At 34.0% G+C, this 21,726-nt stretch overlaps 1 long non-coding RNA gene across 1 annotated transcript in view; it reads right to left on the bottom strand.

Annotated features, from left to right (window-relative positions):
- Positions 1-1,656: 1,656 nt before the first annotated feature.
- Positions 1,657-21,726, bottom strand: part of LOC106109286 — a 45,308-nt gene continuing 25,238 nt past the window's right edge. The window contains exon 3 of the long non-coding RNA XR_001225998.1: positions 1,657-1,869. This is a non-coding gene — a long non-coding RNA (uncharacterized LOC106109286). The remainder of the gene's footprint in view (positions 1,870-21,726) is intronic.

Genomic DNA, 21,726 nt, shown 5'->3' with positions numbered 1-21,726 from the left:
CTATTTAAATATTTTTTAAAAAATCAAATTCGCAACCCCATAAATAAAATTAATTACTTTTAAACTAAAGCCATGTCAGTTTACATATTATCTTGTAAAATATTAATAATAATCGTTGATGTGAAATATTAGTTACAGAAGAACATTAAATCTACAGTAAAAATACTCAAACGTCAACTTTATAACCAATAACTACGTAGTAGTCTTTGACTCCAAAAATCAAACAAAAAAATGGGACCCACCTGCAAGCATTACCTTTCGGATAAAAGAGAATTATCAAAATCGGTCCACTAGCGGCGGAGTTATGCCGTAACACACATAAAAAAAAATAAAAAAACATACAGACGAATTGAGTACCTCCGTCTTTTGGGAAGTCGGTCAAAAAACAAAGATGCCTATTCATTCTCTTTGAAAAAAAAATAATAGTAGATTTTTGTTAATTTCTTGATAGTTCATTTTCTCAACCATAAGACGGACGTCCATACCCTTGATCATTAAGCTGTTGGCACTCCTATCTTCTTCTACATTGACCACCAACTAAATATTTTATGATTCTATGGAAGTATGTAAAAGTTTTCTTTAACTTCGAGAAAAATCACTACAGATTACAAGTTTAATCCCGTCTTTGCTGATAGACGAAATTTCTAAACATGTAAACGCAATTTCCCGAATACGGAAGAACAACTTATAATATTATATTTGGCAGAAGTTAACTTTGGCATGAATTCAAGTCCACTTGTAACAAAGGTATGCTGACTCTTTAACACGGTTAATCTAACTATTTTTTGAATCAGATACAAATTGACTATATTATTTTGTGAGATAGGATATCTAATATGACTTTTTTTGAATGTCGGCTTACAAAAAAACATTCACTGTAGACATTATCTTGCTAAATTTTATTATCAAATAATTGAAACAAGAATTATTTGAAGTCCAATTTTAATTTACACAGACGAACTTTGAATAAAGATTCAAAATATGAAATTCCTACTCAACAATTGTCAAGTGGTACCTGGTTATATAGCGACGCTCATCTGTTCCAACTCATTAAGAGTTTTGCCTGAATTTAAGCATGGTTAAGGTGTGCCGTGATTAAAGTCAGACGATGGCACGACTGCTTGCCAAAACCGCTTCTGCCAGCACTCCAAAGTCGAGAGCACGTTATATTAGACTTTGGCAATAGTTACTTAAGTGGATGGTTCCCTGTGTTTACTTACTTGCTTTGTGGTTGCTGTTTACTTTCATGTTTCATACAAATTACATACTAACTATCGATAAATATTTCAAGTCTTTCAATTCTACATGTTTACATTTTTGGTTACTGATAAGAGAGAATCTTATTCATTAAACTTTTTTTTTCAGATCCTTCAACGTTGCCTGCTTTAAACTAATATCTCCTCTTTATAACATTACTTTAAGTTTATGTAACATCATGTAACCATGTAAAGGTATACTATAATTCATAAAATCTATACAACTTTTACCATTATAATCTTAAGAGATTTAGTTAGTAGATTTATTTAGTAAGCTAAAAGCATCGTATTATAAGACTATTGAAACACTAACAAATTAAATAAAACTTCAGTGTTATAAGAAAAAAACAGCCAGTAAAGTAAAATCAGCCTGTATTGATTCAATTGTAATATTATAAAACATACATTAAAATAATTTGTATTACTTCGACAATGTTGTTACAATCGAATTTCATTAGCACGCTAATATTGGAAATATACTAGAACATTCCACGCCGCAAAATAGTCAAATAATAATTCGATTGAAGTCACGCGCTTTGACCGCGAACGGCCCACGCATTACAAGGGGTTTTTCACATCGCACGCTCCTCGGAGATATCTTTCAGCGTTTTACCTGAAAAAAAAGAAAAGACAATTACTTTAATTTACAGCATTGGACATCTGCCAAATATTTCAACCAGCCGTCTCTGATTGGTAGCAAAATGAAAAAGACAACGGACGCTAGACCTGCTGCCTACTATCGACATGTAACGAAAGGTTGAAATATGTACGTAGACAATATAATGCTCATTTATATCCTGTCATCGTGATACGTGGGGTGTTTCCAAGGCGTTTTCCAATTCGCTCATTTATCAAATTCCGAGCGACGTAATGAGACGCGCATTAACGCTCAACCGCGTCTAAATTTAAATAATTATCTCAAATTATAACGTAAATTTGTAAAGAAAGGATTTGTACAGGAAAATAAAACAAAACGTAAAAGACAATACACGTAATACATTATAGCGGAAAGGTAAACCACTACTTTCACTGGTTTTTGGAAGTCCTGGATGATAACGTTTTGCGAGGTGCATACTTAGATTTTAAGTTTCAAATTAATTGTGTCACTAAACAATACCCTATTTCCAGAAGGATTATCATCTTCTGTATAGACTGAAAACTCATTACTACTATTCGTAGTTGATCGTTTGCTGGAGATTAAATTATATAAAATGCGGTTTAATAATAAAGTGTGATTCAGAAGAGCGTTTATTAGTTGGATGTTTATTGCGAGCGCTGACGGTTCATCTATTATAGAACACGGAACTTGGGCTTGACAATGCACTCGATCGCAGCCCGCACTAAGTTTAACCGCAGCTATTCCATTCTGTCTTATTGCTCTTTCACAATGACTCTAATTCAGATCTCCTTTGTTCCAAACGGTAGAAGTAAACAAATGCTTTCTAATCTTATTTGTCTGATGATGCAGCCTACAAATATATAGATTTAATCAAAGGGTTTCATAGTAAACATAGTTTTTAACATAAATAAACCAGCGCTTTACCGCGATTCCACCTAAGCTAAGCAAAGATTCGGTCGAAGGATAGATGCGTGCTAGCTCAATAAGCGCCGATTCACCCTGCTTTTTAAGGTGTCCACGTCACACTGAGGCCGGCAACTTTTTCCATTCCTATGCTGTGTGCACGTGTGTGCATATAGTTAGTGCTTGATTTCTGTGCACGACGTTTTTTTTGTTATGAATAAAAAATCAATACCCTAGCTTATATAGAATAGTCCTTAGTAAGCGGAGCGAGACTGTGAAAAATCAGCCGTGCAGCAAAAACTAAAGTACGCACTCCATGTTACATTGTCAACGAAAAGCTGTCACGCGCACAATGTAGTTTAATGTACACACAAAGTATTATATGCGTTCGAATAGCAGAAACGTTTTATAGTCAAAACAACAAGCATTAACGCGTCCGGTTGTAATATTCTTAGCTAATACACGCTGGTTATTACGTACCGACGGATTGATAGACATCTTAAACAAACTCACTGTCATACACTCGGACTCGCGCGCAATTACAACAGCCAACATAGTCTAAACAATGGAATGGAAGGGTCATTTCGCTGTAATAATTGATTAATGATCATTGTTTTCAGCTTCGCTAACCTCAGTTGTAGTGCATATTATCATCGTAGTGTAATAGTCTACGGCTGGACAAAGGCCTCTTGCAATATGATTGATAACTATGTTTGTCAAACGTTTGCTACGGGAAGCCTACTAGCATAAGGTGTAGCAGTACCACCAATTTAGTACTCGTGTAAGCTACTTGCAAATGATGACATAAACAATAAAATAATAAGATTAAATGTAGATGTCTACAAAGGTAGACAAAGACTTAAGAAAAGATGGATAGATTGTATGAAAGAGGATTAAGAAAAGAGTGAATTTAGATATGACGGTGAATGTATGGAAGAGCAGTAAATACTGTGCCGATCCTCCGTAACAAGGGTAGGTTAATGATGATAAGATTCTGACATCTAACTGCTAAATTACTATCTCTAACAAATCTGATTCAACTCTAATAAGAATATAACAAAAATTATTTTGAACGACAGTTTTACTTCTTGTAAATTTTAGAATAATCCTATCAGTGCCAATATATTTTACACATTGAAAACTACGACTAGTCACATGACTTGACTGGCCAACTAGGCTATCGTCCGATGACGCAAGGGACAGGAAAACCAAATTTAAATAAGCCATAATAATATGCTCGCGTTTACAATTTCAAAAGAATGCCACCCGCTCAGATGACATTACTCTTTCCAATGGACCGAGTGACTGCGTGGCAGAACATTCGCTATGCGTTATTGTCTCATGGGTTATTAACCTAATTTTCGTGCTTTACAAGATATCTTCGTTTGAAAAGGAAAATTTAAATGCTAAAAATATGGAAAAGGTATAGTTCAATTCGTATGAAAATTATATCTAGACTAGCTGTTGCTCGCGACTTCGCACGCGTGAAATTAGAAAATAAAAAAATATAGCCTAAGTCACTCACAGATATTTTAGCTTTATAATGGTGAAATAATTTTTTAAATCGGCCCAGTAGCTTTTGTTACATTTCAATACATACAAGAATACAAATCATTCCTCTTTATAATGTTGGCATAACTATTTCTAATTGTACTGAAGAAAGAAAGATATTTCATAAATACTCTAAAAATTATTTAAAAATTGGTTCGTGGAGTACTAGAGATTCATTCATAGACTATTAATTGTAAAGTTTATTATGAGAATAACACGATAGAGGCAGTTCGGTCACGCGGCGAGATGACGTACGTCGCGGGCGCGGCGACGTGTCGTGTGACGTCACGGCTTGGCCGCCGGCCGCTGTAAGCAATAAATCATGGAATATTTCGCGACTTCGAAGTGCGTGAAGAGAGCGCGATGCCGAATCTAATCTAGAATAGTTTATATTTAACATTGTTATACGTACATGCGTCTTCGCGGTATATTTTTTCGTTAGACGGTCATTGACTTTGTCTTTATTAGAGATTTCCCGCATTGTTGAACAAAATAATTGTTATCACCAAACTAAATATGTAGTTTTCTGTAATGTCTAAGATCGGAAGTTGATTAGATTTTCATATTTTAGTGTCTGCAAAATCAGCTTTAGGTTAACACTTATTTGATCATTGTCAACAGTTTACTACTGTTAGATCAAACATTTGTTGTAATATGTTGTAAAATTTTAATGAATAAAAATATGCCGCAACAATTGTTATGAACAACAAACGTGCATAGATTACATCACATAAACGATTTCCGATTTCTATTCCAAATTCAAATTCGAAAGCAAACATCGTTATTAAACAATAACCTAGCGAATTGCCGTTCGGAATACACGAGGGTAAATAATAAAAAAGATAATCCCGGACATAGCTACGTCATCAAAAATACAATTTTCATTTACAAATTGACAATGGAGCAAGTGTACAACAAACAAAGTAAAGGCGCAATTCGTAAAATCAATTATAACGGGAACGGTTTGGAAATGCGCGAGAAATGAAACGTACGCGCCGCTGCTGTTTGCGCTTCCACACAATAACAACGACGTCAAATATTCTAACAGTTAAAAACTATCTTCCTGCATCACAATTGTACAATTTTTATTTATTACATATTATGTAACTTTTATACAAACAGACACTTAGTATAGATTTATCTTACTAAACTAATAAACTCCTTTTAATGTGACTAATATTCATTGTCTTATAGATATAGATTTTGTAAGCTACAAATAATAATAATAATGATTGACATTTTCTAACTATTTGTAGAGGTAATTGAGCTCATGCCCATTGTTTCCAAGAGCGTTGTTTTTACAATAAGAACAAATTTAACTCTATCTATCAACAAACGAAGCTAAACATTGCGTATTTTAGAAGATCTCATTTACATATATCTCGTTAATATGAGAACATAAAAGACGGATTATAAACACGAAGGCATTTTTGAGGACACGCGTTACATGCTCGTAAACGCCCTTAAATCACTCAAGCTTCAAAAGTATTTTGTCAAACAAGCAGGGGAGTAAAGTTTGTTTGTTTTCTGATACAAAATTGTTTTGGAACGTCTGGAGAAAGGAAGCGTCAAAAAGTTTCCCTTGCGAATATATTATTTTTGATATTGTACAATATATCCTTTGTATCTTTTGGCGAAATTTTTAACAACATTCCATACATGATACTTCGTTCAATGTAATCACAGCATAACGATATTGTGAATGACGATATGCGTAAGATAGGAATGAATTCAGATATGACGGCTGATAGAGATGACTTGATCATACGTCATAGTACATACTGTATCGACCATCCGTGGGAAAAATGGCAGGCACCTTCCTGATAATCTAATCACCATATGGTGATCACAGCAGATCCGATTTTGCTTCATAAACTGACAAATGACTATCAAATAAAGCTAAATAAGAACTACAAAAAAGTTGTCATTTGAAACGTTACCTTTTTTCAATTGATTTGTTAAATATAAAAGAAAATGAAATTTGTTTCCTAAAAATAAATATAAAACTAATTATTATCTCTGCTGGGCATCTGTCACGAGCGCCGCGGCCGCTATAGCAGGAACTCCGTTTCATTAGCGCTTGTAATTATGTCTATTTTTAATGAATTAGGTCTACGACGAATAAAAAAAAGACACGGTGTAAATTGTTAGAAATTTTTTTGTTAATAATATGTGGAAAACTTATTATATTAACTAAGATGCTTAAGTTATATTAAATTCGATTAGTTCAATGTAATTCAATGTGTGAGATCGGTATATATCACTTTCGAATATCCGGAAGACTTTGATAATGGTGTGCGTTATTCATGGACTTATTAAAGGGATTTGCAGCTTAGATTGCGCGATTTATTATGCGTGTATCTACCATCCTATTATTTAACTAAAGCTAATGTCGCGTCTGACATTATCAAATTGCCTTCAAGCGCGCACTCGGCTTACATTCATAATGATTTAAAATAACCGAGCTCTTACTCAAATAAAGTATGTTAAACGATTCAATCAATATAGAATAGGTAAAAAAATAACCGTAAAATCTTTTTGCTCTTTGCACATCTATTTAATTATGACTTAATGATTTATCTCTGTATGGTTGAAAGGTTGAAAGATCTAGAACATAATTGAATTTTTGATCGTCCTGAGACAATATTCGGAACGAAAATGAATTTAGATCTATGTTACTAAAAATAGGGTGCATTAGGAACGTAATAACAATAGAAGCTTAATTGTGAACGCTACTCATATGTTTATTGAGGACTAGCTTTCGCCTGCGACTCCATCCGCGTGAAATTAAATAATAATATAAATTAGCCTATGTTACTCACTGACAATGTAGCTTTATGATGATGTTTTTGAGTTATTTTATTACAATCAAACAAACAAAGTTTTCCTCCTTATGATATTAGTATAGACTACCAAACATTTCTAACAAATGTGGATAACAAATCTTAAGTTAGTTATCAAATGTAAGTTAAATTTATTTGTGTACAGTTTCAATCAATTGTATGCACTCGATGTTAACTTGGTTTGATGTTCGATCGACACGTGATATCTAATTCTTTGCCGACGCCATCCACATTAACTTCATTTATGTACAGACACGCGTTCAAGACGCGCCCGACTTAATAATATTTGTCGTCGATTTATTCACGTAAATATGTTTGATAGGTTACTACGTCACTACATCTTCTCCTTTATTAGTTCATGATTTAAAATGATGTATTATCTTGTGACATAGAACTGTGTGCTGACGCAGAATTGATGGTAACTTCTCGGTTCAGATCTATACTAATATTATGAAGGAAAGGATTTTAAAAATTCTTTCACCATAAGGAAGATAATTTATCTGTGAGTAATAGGCTATGTTTTTTTATATAATTTCACGCGGGCAAAGTCGCGTGTAACAACTAGTGTATTTAGTGTAGTGTGCTAGTAAGGCATTTACTAAATGTTTTTAAAAACATGTTATTTATGCACACATATCGAGAATCTATAACATCACCATTATAGCAAGGCTGTAGTCATTCATTACTACCCTTTAGCGTTTAAATAATTTAATTAGTAACAGTCAATACGACTCAGTAAATGTAACAATAGTGCTCGAAACAAAACCGACTCTAAATACCGACTAATGGTTACGCAAACAAACATTGTTACGTTAGCAATTTTATTTAATTATAGCCTGTCTATGGAAAGGTAAAAGAACCCTCGTTAGCGACGATTGATTGTTATTTCCAACGGAACTGGTAATCTTTTACGTGAAATATTCAACGAACTATTTGTATGGAACGAGTGTTGGGACACGAAAGGCGAGCCTCGCACGTGCCACAGACACGGAAAGCATTAATTTAATTTTTAACGTAAACATTAGTAATCATGTGAAAAGGCATTTTTCAACACAATCGAGTCATTAAAGTTCTTTGACAATGTTTACACACAATAAAAGTGTACACTCGGGTAATATAACGGGCTCGCGACATGCATCCTTGATTTACGGTCTATTATAAAATATCTACGCGACCGTGTTTTGTGCGAAAACAAAAGTTAACGGAACACGAGACACACAACGACAAGAATACATTATCACTTCGGTAAATGCACTTAAAGAAAGTGGAAAAAGTTGAAGGATATCGCTTAAAAATTTTAATTATTCAACGAGCTTGGTTTTTGGCAAGTTCTTAGCATGTGAGTTAAGGAAACTGAACAAGACAACTACAACAGCTTAGAGCCTGAGAACAAATTTTAATGTAACGACGCATCTTCAAATGATGCGCTAATAAATTTATGCCCTCTTTTGAAAAACAACTTTAATGTAAACAATATTTTAGTATGAAAAAATAGAGGTTGGACACAAAACTATAATGGTTTTTAAAATATATTTAAAAAAATGTTTCATTAAAATGAAAAAGTATGCTTAAATTAATTTGTATTTAATTATAATGTAAGCGACAACACCAATGACATAATTAAAAATAAGCTCGCATGTTAATTCATAATAATTGTGTTGCAACAAACTTAACTGTTGGCAAGATTTATTGTCGTTTTAATGGGCGCTTTTAACTTTGATGGTAGTTCTAACGTTTAACGTCTAGGCAAGTAACAATTAAAAAGAAACGAGTTAACCTCAAACAAGAGCTTGAAAGAAAATCAAAAGTTTGAAGTAGATATTTAAGTTGTGTAATTAAGTAAGGCAAGAAAGTGGGGACAAAGTGAGAAAGAGCTTACTTGGTAATGAGCGTGATTGGGGGCAAATTTATAGAAGAAATTTGTGTTATAATGTAGTTAGATTTCTTTACTTGTTAATACGACACGAGTGGAATCTGTTCTGTGACATTTTTAATAAAAACACAGACAGCAACCTTAATATGTGATAAATAACTTTAGAACTATACGTCAAAGTATACAATAATTAACAAGAAACAATTTAAATAGAATAAGCAGTCAGATATGAAAGTACTGACATTAATCAATGTTTCTTAAGTGACGTATTGGGCGCATCGATGTCGACCTGACAGACTTAAGGTAACGGTCAGCTAAATTATTTAAGATACGAACAACCAATTAAATACACTATTTGGAAAACTTAATACGAAGAATTAATCTATAAACAAAAACAAATTGATTAATACTAGTTTTTTTTTTATTTAATCAAGCAATTTTTTTCACCAGAGATTCTTCTTCCATTTAAAGATATTTTTACAATGATAGTTTTACGTAAGGAATGTTTAAATGTCAATCTTTTTTGCAACTTAATAATAATGACTATAATGTATCCAGTTTTTCATTACAAACGCAAAAGGCACTAATTCGTTGTCCACATTTCACCTGAGCTTATTACGTTTCAAGCGTGACAAAGGGCGAACCTATCTCCGTTTACCAGACACAAATCTCTGTGAATTATTCTATTACGAGTGAGTGCGAAATTGAAAAACAAAATTGTGCTTTTTTTACTTACTTTTTATTACACATACTTAATCTCATGCAAGGGTTTTAAACCTGTCAACCCTTTTGATTATACCATGAATAGTTCGTAACGTCAGTAGCTTTCGCTCGAGACACCGTTTGCGTGGATTTAAAAAAAGGAAGTAAGCTACGTCTTCTTCCAGACTCTACATCTCTGTCAAATGTCATCGAGATCCGCTGAGCAGTTTAGGTTACTAAATATACATATCCATCTAAACTTTCGCATTTATAAAGGCATTGGAACTTTACTTATTAAGAAATAGGTAAAAAGAGTGTAAACAAATGTATTGTAATTATACTATATTAGTAACAATTACATTAGAGTACACGTAGTTCTAATTATCGTCGAATCGTTCGTGGTTTACGTCGCGCATTATTACAACAATGTTTAGTCGTAAAATAGCACATAAATACATAACCGGCGCTCGCACGACTCACTCCGAACAGCTTCCCAGAGAACTCGTAAAACGAACAAATGGGAACTTAATTTTAAAACCCCCATTGATTTATGAATAATTAAAAGTTGTGAAATTACCCAGATGTAAACCCGATCGCTGCTAACTTAAAAGCCTCAAACGTTTTAAAATTTATCTTTTTATTAACTTTTCTTTAACAAGTTTATAATTTCATGTTACATTAATTAGCTTTACGTTACATACACGTTTTGATAATTATTTCACGCAAATTATGTTTAACAAACTCATTTCTTTGTAAACGTGGGTGTAATTAAACCTTAAAAGTGCGAATAAATATTGTTTGTAAGATAAACACCAAATACAAACTTACAAAACCTACCATTAAACTATAAAACTGTAATTACCACACATACTTTTATGTCATATCAAGAAGATTAGAAATATATTAGTAAAAGATTAATATCTTTATTTTTAATAATAAAGTAAAAAAAGAATCCTATAAAAAGTCATTCATATCTCATTACATTTGCTACAAGAGCCTTAACGACGTCCGCAAAAAGATAAAAAGGTGAAGCCAACAATAGCAGGTGTAATATAAAATGTTAGCTTGTTCGTTTTTTAGTTAAGCATTTCGGTTAGTTCTGTGGAACATGATATGCAAAGTTGTGTTCGCCGGTGGAACATTGTGCGAACACGCCTGAAGGATAAGCCATAAAGTTGTCGGTGTGCGCAGGAAAAATTGCCGAAACTAGTGTACGGGCGAATTTCATAACGCGCTTAGCAGTTTCCCTCACCTGTCTCGTTAAACTTTGGAATTTTTAAATTAAATTCTGAATACCTCTCTCGACAAAGTTGCGAATTCTTAAAATTCGGTATCGTAATTAATCTTCAGCTATAATAAACATAGAGGGAACAAAGAAAGCGGCGTGGGGGGTGGTTATTCCTTATTAATGGAAGGGATAACGTTAAATCTTGTAATTAATGCAGGTGCTCGCGCCGAGCCACAACTTACAGAGAGGTTCTTCGGCAATTATCGGAATCCCGCCTTCTATTACACATTACGAGGGAAATTATTTTATTATATTAATTCCACTAAAAGCGTCTAAATGATTTTGGAGGAAATTTATTAAGATAATGTTTTCGATATTCATTTTGTTGCGTTCAAAGTAGCGGAACATTGGGAAATTAATCGCTTGTTCCATTTATTAGAAATATTTGTCGTGTTACATGAAAAATAAGAAGGCTATAGATGTTCCAGTCATTAACTTGTTTTTTTAGATTTTAATGTCGCGTAAAAATATTAAGTAAAGTATCAACACTGTATATATTTTGTAAAGTATTGATATTAATTTAATCGGTGGTGAAATATCCCTAAGTAAATAATTTAACAGTATTCAGCCCAAGATGTCCTACAGTTGTTTGTTTATTTTTAAATTTCATTAACTATAAACAATAGTCTAATTAATGGTACTAATTTTAACTAATATCACGTGCCCATTGAACATTATCACTCTTGAATTAAAAAAAAAAACTTGAAAGATATGTTAATAGCTGAGAAATATTTGAAAGGGATGTTCAATACTACCCCACTAGAGATTGCATACAAATATTTCAATTTAACATCACAGTAACGGTGTCACGAGGTAACTGGGAAATGAAAGGGGCAGCTTGTTTCAGTCCGTGGGAGACGTCATGTTGCGAGGACAGCAAGCACGCTTCTGGACAAGGTTATTGATTTTCACCGCCCGCTGGGCGGGGCCGAACCCGTGCGAAAGGGATCACACGATAGCCTCCTCATTAAATCAGAAGAGAAGCCTCCATTTCTCTCGGTACAGTTTCTAATTAAGGACGTACCCATTAAACAACTATTTAAAATAGGTAGAGTCTTACAACGAAAAACATTCATGTAAAAATATGAGTGCCGATGCCGAGAAGGCTATAGTTTCCGAAATATAATAACCTCGCCTTATCCAGCCTAAGTTTTTATAGACAATAATGTTCCCTATCCTGATTTATTACATTTAATTTATTCTTTACATTACAAATCTTAAGAAAATATACAGTTTTTTCGTTACACTTATACATTTAGAAGAAAACTACATACATTATTTTCAATTTCATAACAGCAAAATATACGAGCCTAAAATAGCATGACGTCAGGAGGCCGGGCCGTTCATTTCCTTCAGCTGACATTAAATAGTTGAAAATGACACGTTACGTCGCACAACATCCTTGAGAGTTTGATTCAGTGCACGTTTAAATTTACTTAAAAGGGAGCTTCAAGATTTAAAGTCGGTAAAACGTATCGGTGTGTTCGTCTTGTCCCGGTGACATTTACCGTCAGGGTTCATAGGGTCACGGCTGTCGGGATGAGCGTAATCGGGTCGCGCCCGATCGTGTTGCGAATACAGATATCATTGTTTGGTTCCCTGTCGAATTTGCATAAAAGTATATTCTGTAAACAACTTAGATTTTTACATTAATATCTACAATAAACTGTGTGGTCGTATTTCGATGAGAATGTAGAAAAATGAGTCTAAGTGATAAAATGACTTCGTAATCCATTGAGCCAATCGAGCCGTAAGGTAACTATGAAACTGAACTATAGAATTGCACATACATGCACGAAATAGCAAAGAAAATATATTATAATTTACTCCCTGAACTAAACATACAAACAAAAGAACGCGATTACAATAACGACATAAATAATACACTTTCAATTTATTTATAATTATATTTTGCATGAAAATAATAGCAGTGAAGGGTCGCAGCTAAATGTTTAGCGCACATATATTCTGAGACGAAGAGAGATTTATTAAGACGTTGTCGGTAGAGTGTACCGCTTTAATAATATATTACTGGTCTGTCAAAAATACCTCCTGGCAGCTGCCGTAGCTTGGAATAAATTAATCTACCTTCGTAACGTTAAATACTTGCTTACAGGTACGTAAACATTGTTAGATACTATGTTAGACAATAAAAGATGTTAACGCAGAATTACGGAAAAAAAATCATTATAATTTTTTCATAGGTGCGACCAAAAAATAAAATGTTGGTTTCAAATCCAATAACGAAAGAATAAGGTGTTCAAACATTTGAAAAACAAAGATTTGTTTCGAACATTGTTGTAATAAACCGTTGTAATAAAGTTTGATTGTATATTTAAAATCAAGGAAAGCATTCCTTGAGTTTTATTACTTTAACGCCACATATCGATTCCACTAAGCTTGTTATATGAAACTGATTGCCACACGTCTCACATTAGGGACTTAAGAAATGTAACTTTGAGAAGTGATACTGAATAAAGGCATTAGCTAATACAAATGTTTTATGCGATGTCTCATTTGCTCTGTACTAACGAAATTTTATAGCCACAAAAAATAGTTACCACTGACTAATATTTGCATCGTGTTTTTGGTGTACACAAATTGTCTAAAAAATGTAATATGATAAAGGTTTAAGTTTTAATTTAAAGACCTTGTCATGATTAGATTAAACAAATTTACTTTTTAATATAGTAACTCGGAGCAATTAATTAATTTGTTTAAGTTTTAACTCGTTCCGTAATCTTTACCAAAATTTGCTTTGCTATTTCCGTTTCGGAGCCAATTTTTTTGTTCGCTCATAACCTGTTGCCGCAAATAAAAAGCGACGGAAGGAGAACTGAACCGTGCAGTTATAAAACCGTCATGGTGTGAAAAATCGTCTTATATTTTTACGTAATTAATTTTGTAGCACTTTTAAGAAACCTTAAATTGCATTGCTCTTATTTGAGTAAAAATAGTACTTTAGGAATGACGCTTAAACTAGCATCTGTTTTTTTTTTACACATGTCGGCACAGTATGTGCTGCTCTTTCATACATCTATCTTCCATATTTCTATCTACTCTGATATCTGAATCCACTCCTTTCTTTAACATATCCTCTTTCACACAATCCGTCCATACTTTCTTCGGTCATCGTCTACCTTTGTAGCCATCCACATTCTATTTTAACACATTCTGATTTACGTCCCTATCTTCTCGTCGCATAACATGTCCATATCGAGCTAACCTTTTGCTTCTCAATTTCTCACAACTTCTATAGAAAACTAAATATCACTACAGTGATGAAAGACAGCACCCTCTTGCGACGATTCTAGTATACTGCAGATGAACGAGATCACAGACAACTAAGAACATCTAAGGCCAATGGATGGCTCCCATAAAAAGGCGATTATTAGCTCGTTGAATCAACATTCCGCTAGAGCAGTAATAAAAAGTCTATATCGGTTAAATTTTGCCGGCGGCAACTTTTCAACCGAGGATCGTTCTTAAAGAACTGATTACATTGGCGCTATAAAAGTTGCGAAATTGCGTTGAACCCTTAAAGATTTTATCGAACCCTTACAATTTTCAATTAGGTCTGGTCTAACAATAACAATTCGAGCAACGAAAAAAGCGACCTACTTCGAAGGAGCATAAAGCGGTCAGCACAATCAGGAGTCAGGAGCATAAATGAAGCCATTAATTATCCGCGATGCCAGTTATTTTCCGACTTCCAAGCCCCCTTATCCCCCACCAGCCCTGGCTGTATTACGCCTTACATTACTGCCATATTTTCTTTTTCACCAATTTACCTAACACTTGCGGGAGATTTTTGTTTTCATTTTATGTAGCCTCATTTCCATTATCAATGAATTAAAAAAAAACGCCTGACTGGATTGGAAGCGATAGTCATATCCAGACATTATTATTAAACAAAAATTTATCTCAAAGTGATGTTTCACTAGATTTATCAAGAAGAAATAAGCTTTTATAAATCACTGGAAACAACATAACTATTTTTTCTCCCTACATAGACAGCCTTCCGGTCTGAAACTTTTTAAATCTTAATAGCACATGAACAAGAATAAAACTGTACGGAAAGTATGTTTCAAGACATTTTTGCATAAGACTTGGAACAATTTAAGTCTTAGTTGATGTTAGAAATAGAGTTTTAAGAAATTCCCATCTGCTAAAAAATTGTTAAGATGATTCAACACAATATAGGCAGATATGTAGCATATAGACTGAAATACAGTAGCTCAATATCGCCCTACTATTTAATGTGCTTCTTTGTCGTCGACGTTAACAAAAGAATTATTATAAGTATAGGTTTAACGAGCGTATTAGTCTAGCTAGTACTTATTGCTCCTAACATAATACTTAGGAAATTGTTTCATACAGGACCACTTGTCTTATATGAGTTAAAGAATAGTGGCCTCGTAAACGCTGTACTTTGTTAGCTAGGTAATGTTTTACATCATGCTAACTACAGACGTCATTAAGTCATCGCTACCAGTAAAAACAGTATATTATTTACTTAAGAGATCATAGACAGATATTTCTTATTTTATATTGATCTCTTTAATCTTTGTCCTAAATGCAATGTTAAAAGAACAAACGCTATTACGTAAACAATCTTTTAGGACGTGCGTTAAAATTAATGTCCTACGCGTATTCATACATATAGACGCTAGCTACGATTAATTAAACTTGGTAGAATCCCGGGGAGCGGGAGAGAGTACATTTTTCACGTAAGAGCTAAAAAGGGTCGCGGCACGTCACCTAGTGAGGCGAATAACTGGAAGGATTGACGGCGCGCCCGGCGTTGCATTGTTTACAAAAACAATGGCCGACCTCTGCGGAGTCATTAACCCACCTCGGCGAGGCGGTGTCAGCCGAGCCTGCGCCGCAACATTATCTCCTCTCAGCTTACTGTTCAAACTAAAAACGCTCTCACGTAGATCGTGATGCTGATGAATCTTTATACACCTTCCTGGAGTTCGTATTTATTTACATATCAAGACATTTCATTAAAAAACTGACGAACTAATATTGATGTTTGAAGCATTACTGAAGGAAAAAAAATTTAACCGTAAGTAAAATGATAGGTTAAATGACTAATGAAGAAGATAGAAAGGTCATTTTAAATCATAATTTAAAGTTCAATCAAGATTATGGACTTTAATATCGTAAGAGTTTTACTCTTCACCGACTTAATACTATCCCTTTTAGTGAAATAGTTAAACGTACAATACCCAGTATATCTCCATATTTTTTTGTTATAAAGAACGCTAGCTAATTTCTTTCAAAGCACCAATGTAAGGATAACAAGTTAAACACGAAAACGAAACGAACAATTAGTTAGAAGCTTTTATTGTAAGCTTTCGGCGGGAACACGTTCCTCAATCGGCCGGGCACGTGACGAGTTGCCACTTGCCGAAACGTGTACCGGACACCCTCCCTCCTCTACCTCCCTGCCCTCGGTACATGATACCTATATGTAACCTCAAAAGGGGATATAATTGTGTTTAAGTACGCTTAACTAAAGTACATACGAAAAGAATGGTAAACTTTTATCGGATTTTATTAAGTAAAGGAATTTAATGTATATTCTGTGGTTTAGTAAGTTTTAAATAACAGCTATTTTTCTGATAATATAAACACACTGTTGTATTTCTTATCTTATTTAAATTCAATAGCCGTTCCGAGAGTTCTAGAAAAGTTTAAAGAAAATTTATACAAGGGTAACTTTACACTAGTCAGCAATTCTTAAATCTTGTAAGTTTCAAATAGTAAAACGTACAAATCAAATAGGATAATTCAAAAAGAATGCTAAATAAACAAAGATTATTAATCGTCTAAAGTTTAAAGAAAAATGTTTTTACGAATCTACATTACACGCAACAAAACTTGTACACCCATAAACGTCCAACAACTTGCAACTTAATATTAGTGTGTACAAAGTTCATAAAATTGATTCCCCGTCCGAATATATTACGAACGTATATTCGGTAAGAAGTTTTGGAGACTTCGGTGTGGCATTTCATGGATTTGTCGTGAATTTTTCGAGAAACTTTCGTACAAGAGTACAAAGTCAAGTGGAATAAGAGTAATGCTGTCAGGGATGGACGATGTTCTAAATTTAAACGGACATAACTATCCTACGCCAGAGTAAACTTCATGCTAATGACCATTTTAGGGTATTTATTCTTTTTTCGATAGATTCAATGTATCTATTGCACATCTATTGATTGGTCTGAAGAATTAAAACATCTTGCCAATTGCTTTTCCATGGGTTCCGTTAAGATCGCCATTAAAATTTTAGATTTACGCAAAACTTGTTAAAGACAATAATCTAATATGCCACAACGGATGAATAATAGTAATTCTATGCCACAATACTATTGCTAGTTTATGTGTGAGTGGCATAAGCTATGAATAAAATAGTTAATTTATAAAAAATCCCGTTGTCATCAGTGAAACTTTATGTTAAGGTTTTGTGTACAAGTCTTAGACAATGTCTTACTATTAAAATAAATTTTAGCTGTCCTATTAAAGTTTTTATTGCAGTAACAAAATGTAACTTTTAACATTTTCTATTCCTTTATTTCTTTTTGTTTGTTTCTGAACAATAAAACAAGTTAGCAATCGTCTAAGTTGAATGTTTCCTTACTTTTGTTCTAACTTCTCTAGTTATAAACTATCAGACTACACCAGTCTTCCAACACTCTACATTAAGATTTCATTAAAGAATACTTAAAGTAACTTTATAATTAAATTTGTTCCTACAAAACCTACAAATTTGTTCCTTACTAATTAAAAAAAAAATAAGTAAAAAGTTATCAACAATTCATTTCTGCGTTTCGTAATTTTGAATTCATATTCTTTTTTATAATTATATTAGTATTATAATAGAGCTCTAATATTATTTAGCACGTATTTCTAAACCTATTATACATTTATTTACATTTTATTTAAAGTATGTGCAGTCAACGCCATCTATTGAATCGATAACGAACCAAGCTCCAACTATGAAACACCTTTGTTGCGACAATTAAATTAATCAGTGGGAGATGTCGCTATAAATCGGAATCCCGCAGTGCGTTCTGTGCGCTGCATCGACGTGGTACTGTACTATTTCATTAACGGAGTAACGTGGCAGTACAACAATGAGGAGATTGGTGTCACGAGCGGCCGATGCCGGATGCTGTCGCACCGCGTCCGACCTCATCCGATACACAGCCAGAATTACACGCCATCGCCAAATATTAAACCTACATCAAACCGCACTTAATATGTTAAAGCAAAATATTCAATACATTTATTTTACCAACATTAAAAAAATCCAATAAAAATTGAACGAAACGGCTCGAAACTTTCATTCGTTTAATACCCATTAAAAGCTTTCCCGATGATTGTAACTTCCCGTCTATCCGATCGATGTTTTTGAAATATTAGCAAAATTCAAATTCACGTTACGGGAAATAACAAACTCGATGGCCCCTTTCAATGAAATCCTTTGAAGGATAAAAGTCAAATTATTCAAATTTCCTCCACTGATTGCTGACACCGAGGCGGTGACAGTTTTCAAAGGAATAGCAAAATATGAATTTATTAAAGCTGTAGGTTATTTATTATTTCAATGACTTGTTGTAATATTATAATCAGTTATCCGACTGATAGCGGGACAGAGACAATATCGGCTACTCCGATGTTAAATAAAGCGCAAGCTTAGTGAAGCTTTAATAATGCGCATCCAAATAGGTTTCTTAATCAAATTCCGTCTTCGAGTATTCCATTTTAGCGAATAAAAAATTCTTGAAGAAAATGTTGTCGTCTAAAAAATTGAGTCCGTTTGTCTACAGAAGCGGTATCGATAATTTAGTTACCCGCTACAGTTCATTTTACGCTTGTGTAAATACGCCATTATTTCTTTGGTATTGCGATGAATATACACAAAGCTCTAGGAATCGTTTCAACCTTCAACTAATAAGGTTATTCATTAGTAGCGCAATGTATCGCGAGGGCGTTGCATATGAATGTTGCGTCATGCGGCCACGCTCTAGAAGGCAATATGCAATAAAGCATTCGTCACACGGAAACGCGATAGCGAACTCTGACTATTTAATGTGACATAAATTTTTTAACGCAATTGAACCGGGAATTATTTTTTATGTGCTATGAATTTTGTAATGAATAAATGCATAAAATTACGATCTTACGTGCGGCTGCTAACTGCAGAGTACTTAGGTCTAGAGAAGGTGCTGGTTAACTTAACCGTAAAGGTAAGTAAGATAATGAAATTGCCTCTAAAACTGTGAAGGATGAAAGTGTGAATACTTTCCATCGAAAGATGAGATAATATGTGAAAATTTAATGTAATAATTAACATACATAAAAATAAGGTGTTTCAGGTATACGAGTTTCTAACGTAAAACTATGGCATGGTAACTTGACAAATAGCATTGATATAGCATTCAATAGTGTCGCTCATTAGCAGGTGCGCGTTCCTAATGCGATGCGATGGGTCGTGTGATGAGCGCTGCCAGACCGCCAGCCTGCGCCGGGACTTGGCATCCTCGATACGAATAATTTGGGCTCGCGCCGAACCACCTAAAGCAAGTTATTGGATTGTCATAATTCCGCACGCCTGAAAACCGCACATTTTACTACAATCGCCGATAAAGAATGATGATTCGTGCTAGATAAATGTAAACCCATTGGCCGTATAGATGGCGTAAAATGTTTTGCTTTTATTTGAATTATCTACAATTTATCGCTTAAAATTTGAACTCATAATTTTTGAGGTTATTAATGCATCGTAACGCACTTAACTTTCATAACACCAGAATGCAGTGACGTTGTGTTTTTAGAGACCAAATTCTGGTCTTAATTCTATAACCTACATCTTCTAGACCTTACTCAATCTTCGTTCTCCTGGATTGTCAAGTTTTTCCGAGTTCCGATTAATTTAAACTTTGCGCACAGTTCATAAAGTTAATTTACAATATGTACCAATGCAATTAAATTTTCAATAACAAGTACTTGAAAGCGCGAATCGCTGCAATATTTGCAAGAACTTCTGTTAGTCTTGAATGTAGTTATAATTTAATAACTTCATTAACAACTTTACATAATAATTATACTTCGTTGTTATTTGTAGAAAATGTAATAAGTCTTTGAAAACAGATTTAATTAACACGGATATTGTTAGAAATGTGAAAATATCGTGTCTTTTTTACCTCTACAATACAACTGTTGACTTTAGCCATTTCGAATCCCAATCAGTTTTTATCAACAACATTCAGAAATCGATTCGTGTTTCAAAATTACGCGAAAAGTTACACTAAACTATAGTTACCCGAATTAAAGGCATGATCTCATACAATATTTGTAAACAGCGTAATGTTTTTGTTAGTGTCGATTTTTTGTACCGTTTACAAGCACGTATAGATACCGCAGGATGTGGAAGGGGCGTGGGAATCGAGTGCATTATTCTCCTCTGACAATGTCCACATGGCATAAAAAGATGCGAGCCACAATAGTCGTCTATGGAAAAGCAACGAGCCACTCAGTTCGCACGGCCGGCCGCGCAAACACCGTACGATTGTGGTGACTGGTGACACGAAATGCGTTCGCTTAATGAAACGTTATTTGTATTACTGCATGTAATTCAAATGTTAAACAGATTTATAGATTAAATTTTGGGATGACAATGAGCAAAGAGAACGTAATAAAAAAATGTACGTCTGACTGGCTGCAGCAGTTTTAGAAAAAAATAATAAAATGAACACGTTAAAACTAAAACCGACTTCACACCTCGTGTTATCATCAGTCATCTATCACGGGCAGTCAAGACATATCAAGTCACGTGCGAACTGCTCGATTACCATACAAATGATGTCTCCGCAATCTGTCTGGTAGCTAGCGAATTAAGCGAGTGCGGTGCGGCCATTAAGCGAGCCAGACCGATCCTGCATACCCATTAATTTAATAGCGCTTTTTCTTTTTTACTATTAAACGAGTAAAGTCAACCGGCGACTAATTCATACCGAGTCGTGGCACGCGTTCCGTCGACGCGTTTTCATAACTACCATTTTATACTTGAAATACTTTACCGTCTAATTTATTTATATGGTTTTAATAGTATTATAATTACACCTCTATCAACTTTGACAGACAAATAAATTCATACTTCCATACTGTGTTCATCTTTAAATTTTATTTGATAGATTCATTTTTGAGTATATAGTTTACTAAAACTGCGTACTAACGCTTCATTTCTCTATCGTCTATTTTGGTTAATAAATTAATAGAGTCTTGCACATTATTATTTCGATAAACTCTAGAAGTTCAAGTTAACACAGCTAAGCAAAGTTTTTCTATAAACAGGTATTTTAAACAAGCGCCGTTCGTTAAAAGATAAAATATTCCTGTCTTATACAAAACTGTTTATGTAAATTGAATAAGTCGTCGCTTTAACTCTTGATTACAAAAGAGAAGTTGAATCAGTTTTGTTTACGGGTTTAATCGCAGTTGCGTCTCGTTGTGTTTTGTGTTTACTCAGTGTTAGACGGCCAGCAGCTAGCAGGTGGACTATTAATTTTAAAGCAGCGTTTTTGTATTCGAGAAATCACGAGCATTTTCTTCAGAAGTTTCAATGTGACATCGCTTAAATATTCAGCTTTGTACGTCGGTTTACTACTAGTTGT

This window comes from Papilio polytes, unplaced genomic scaffold, assembly GCF_000836215.1.
Source record: "Papilio polytes unplaced genomic scaffold, Ppol_1.0 DF821289.1, whole genome shotgun sequence".
Classification (NCBI taxonomy): Eukaryota; Metazoa; Arthropoda; class Insecta; order Lepidoptera; family Papilionidae; genus Papilio; species Papilio polytes.
The sequence above is the reverse complement of the archived record's forward strand: the minus strand, read 5'-3'. Positions and strand labels throughout refer to the sequence as shown.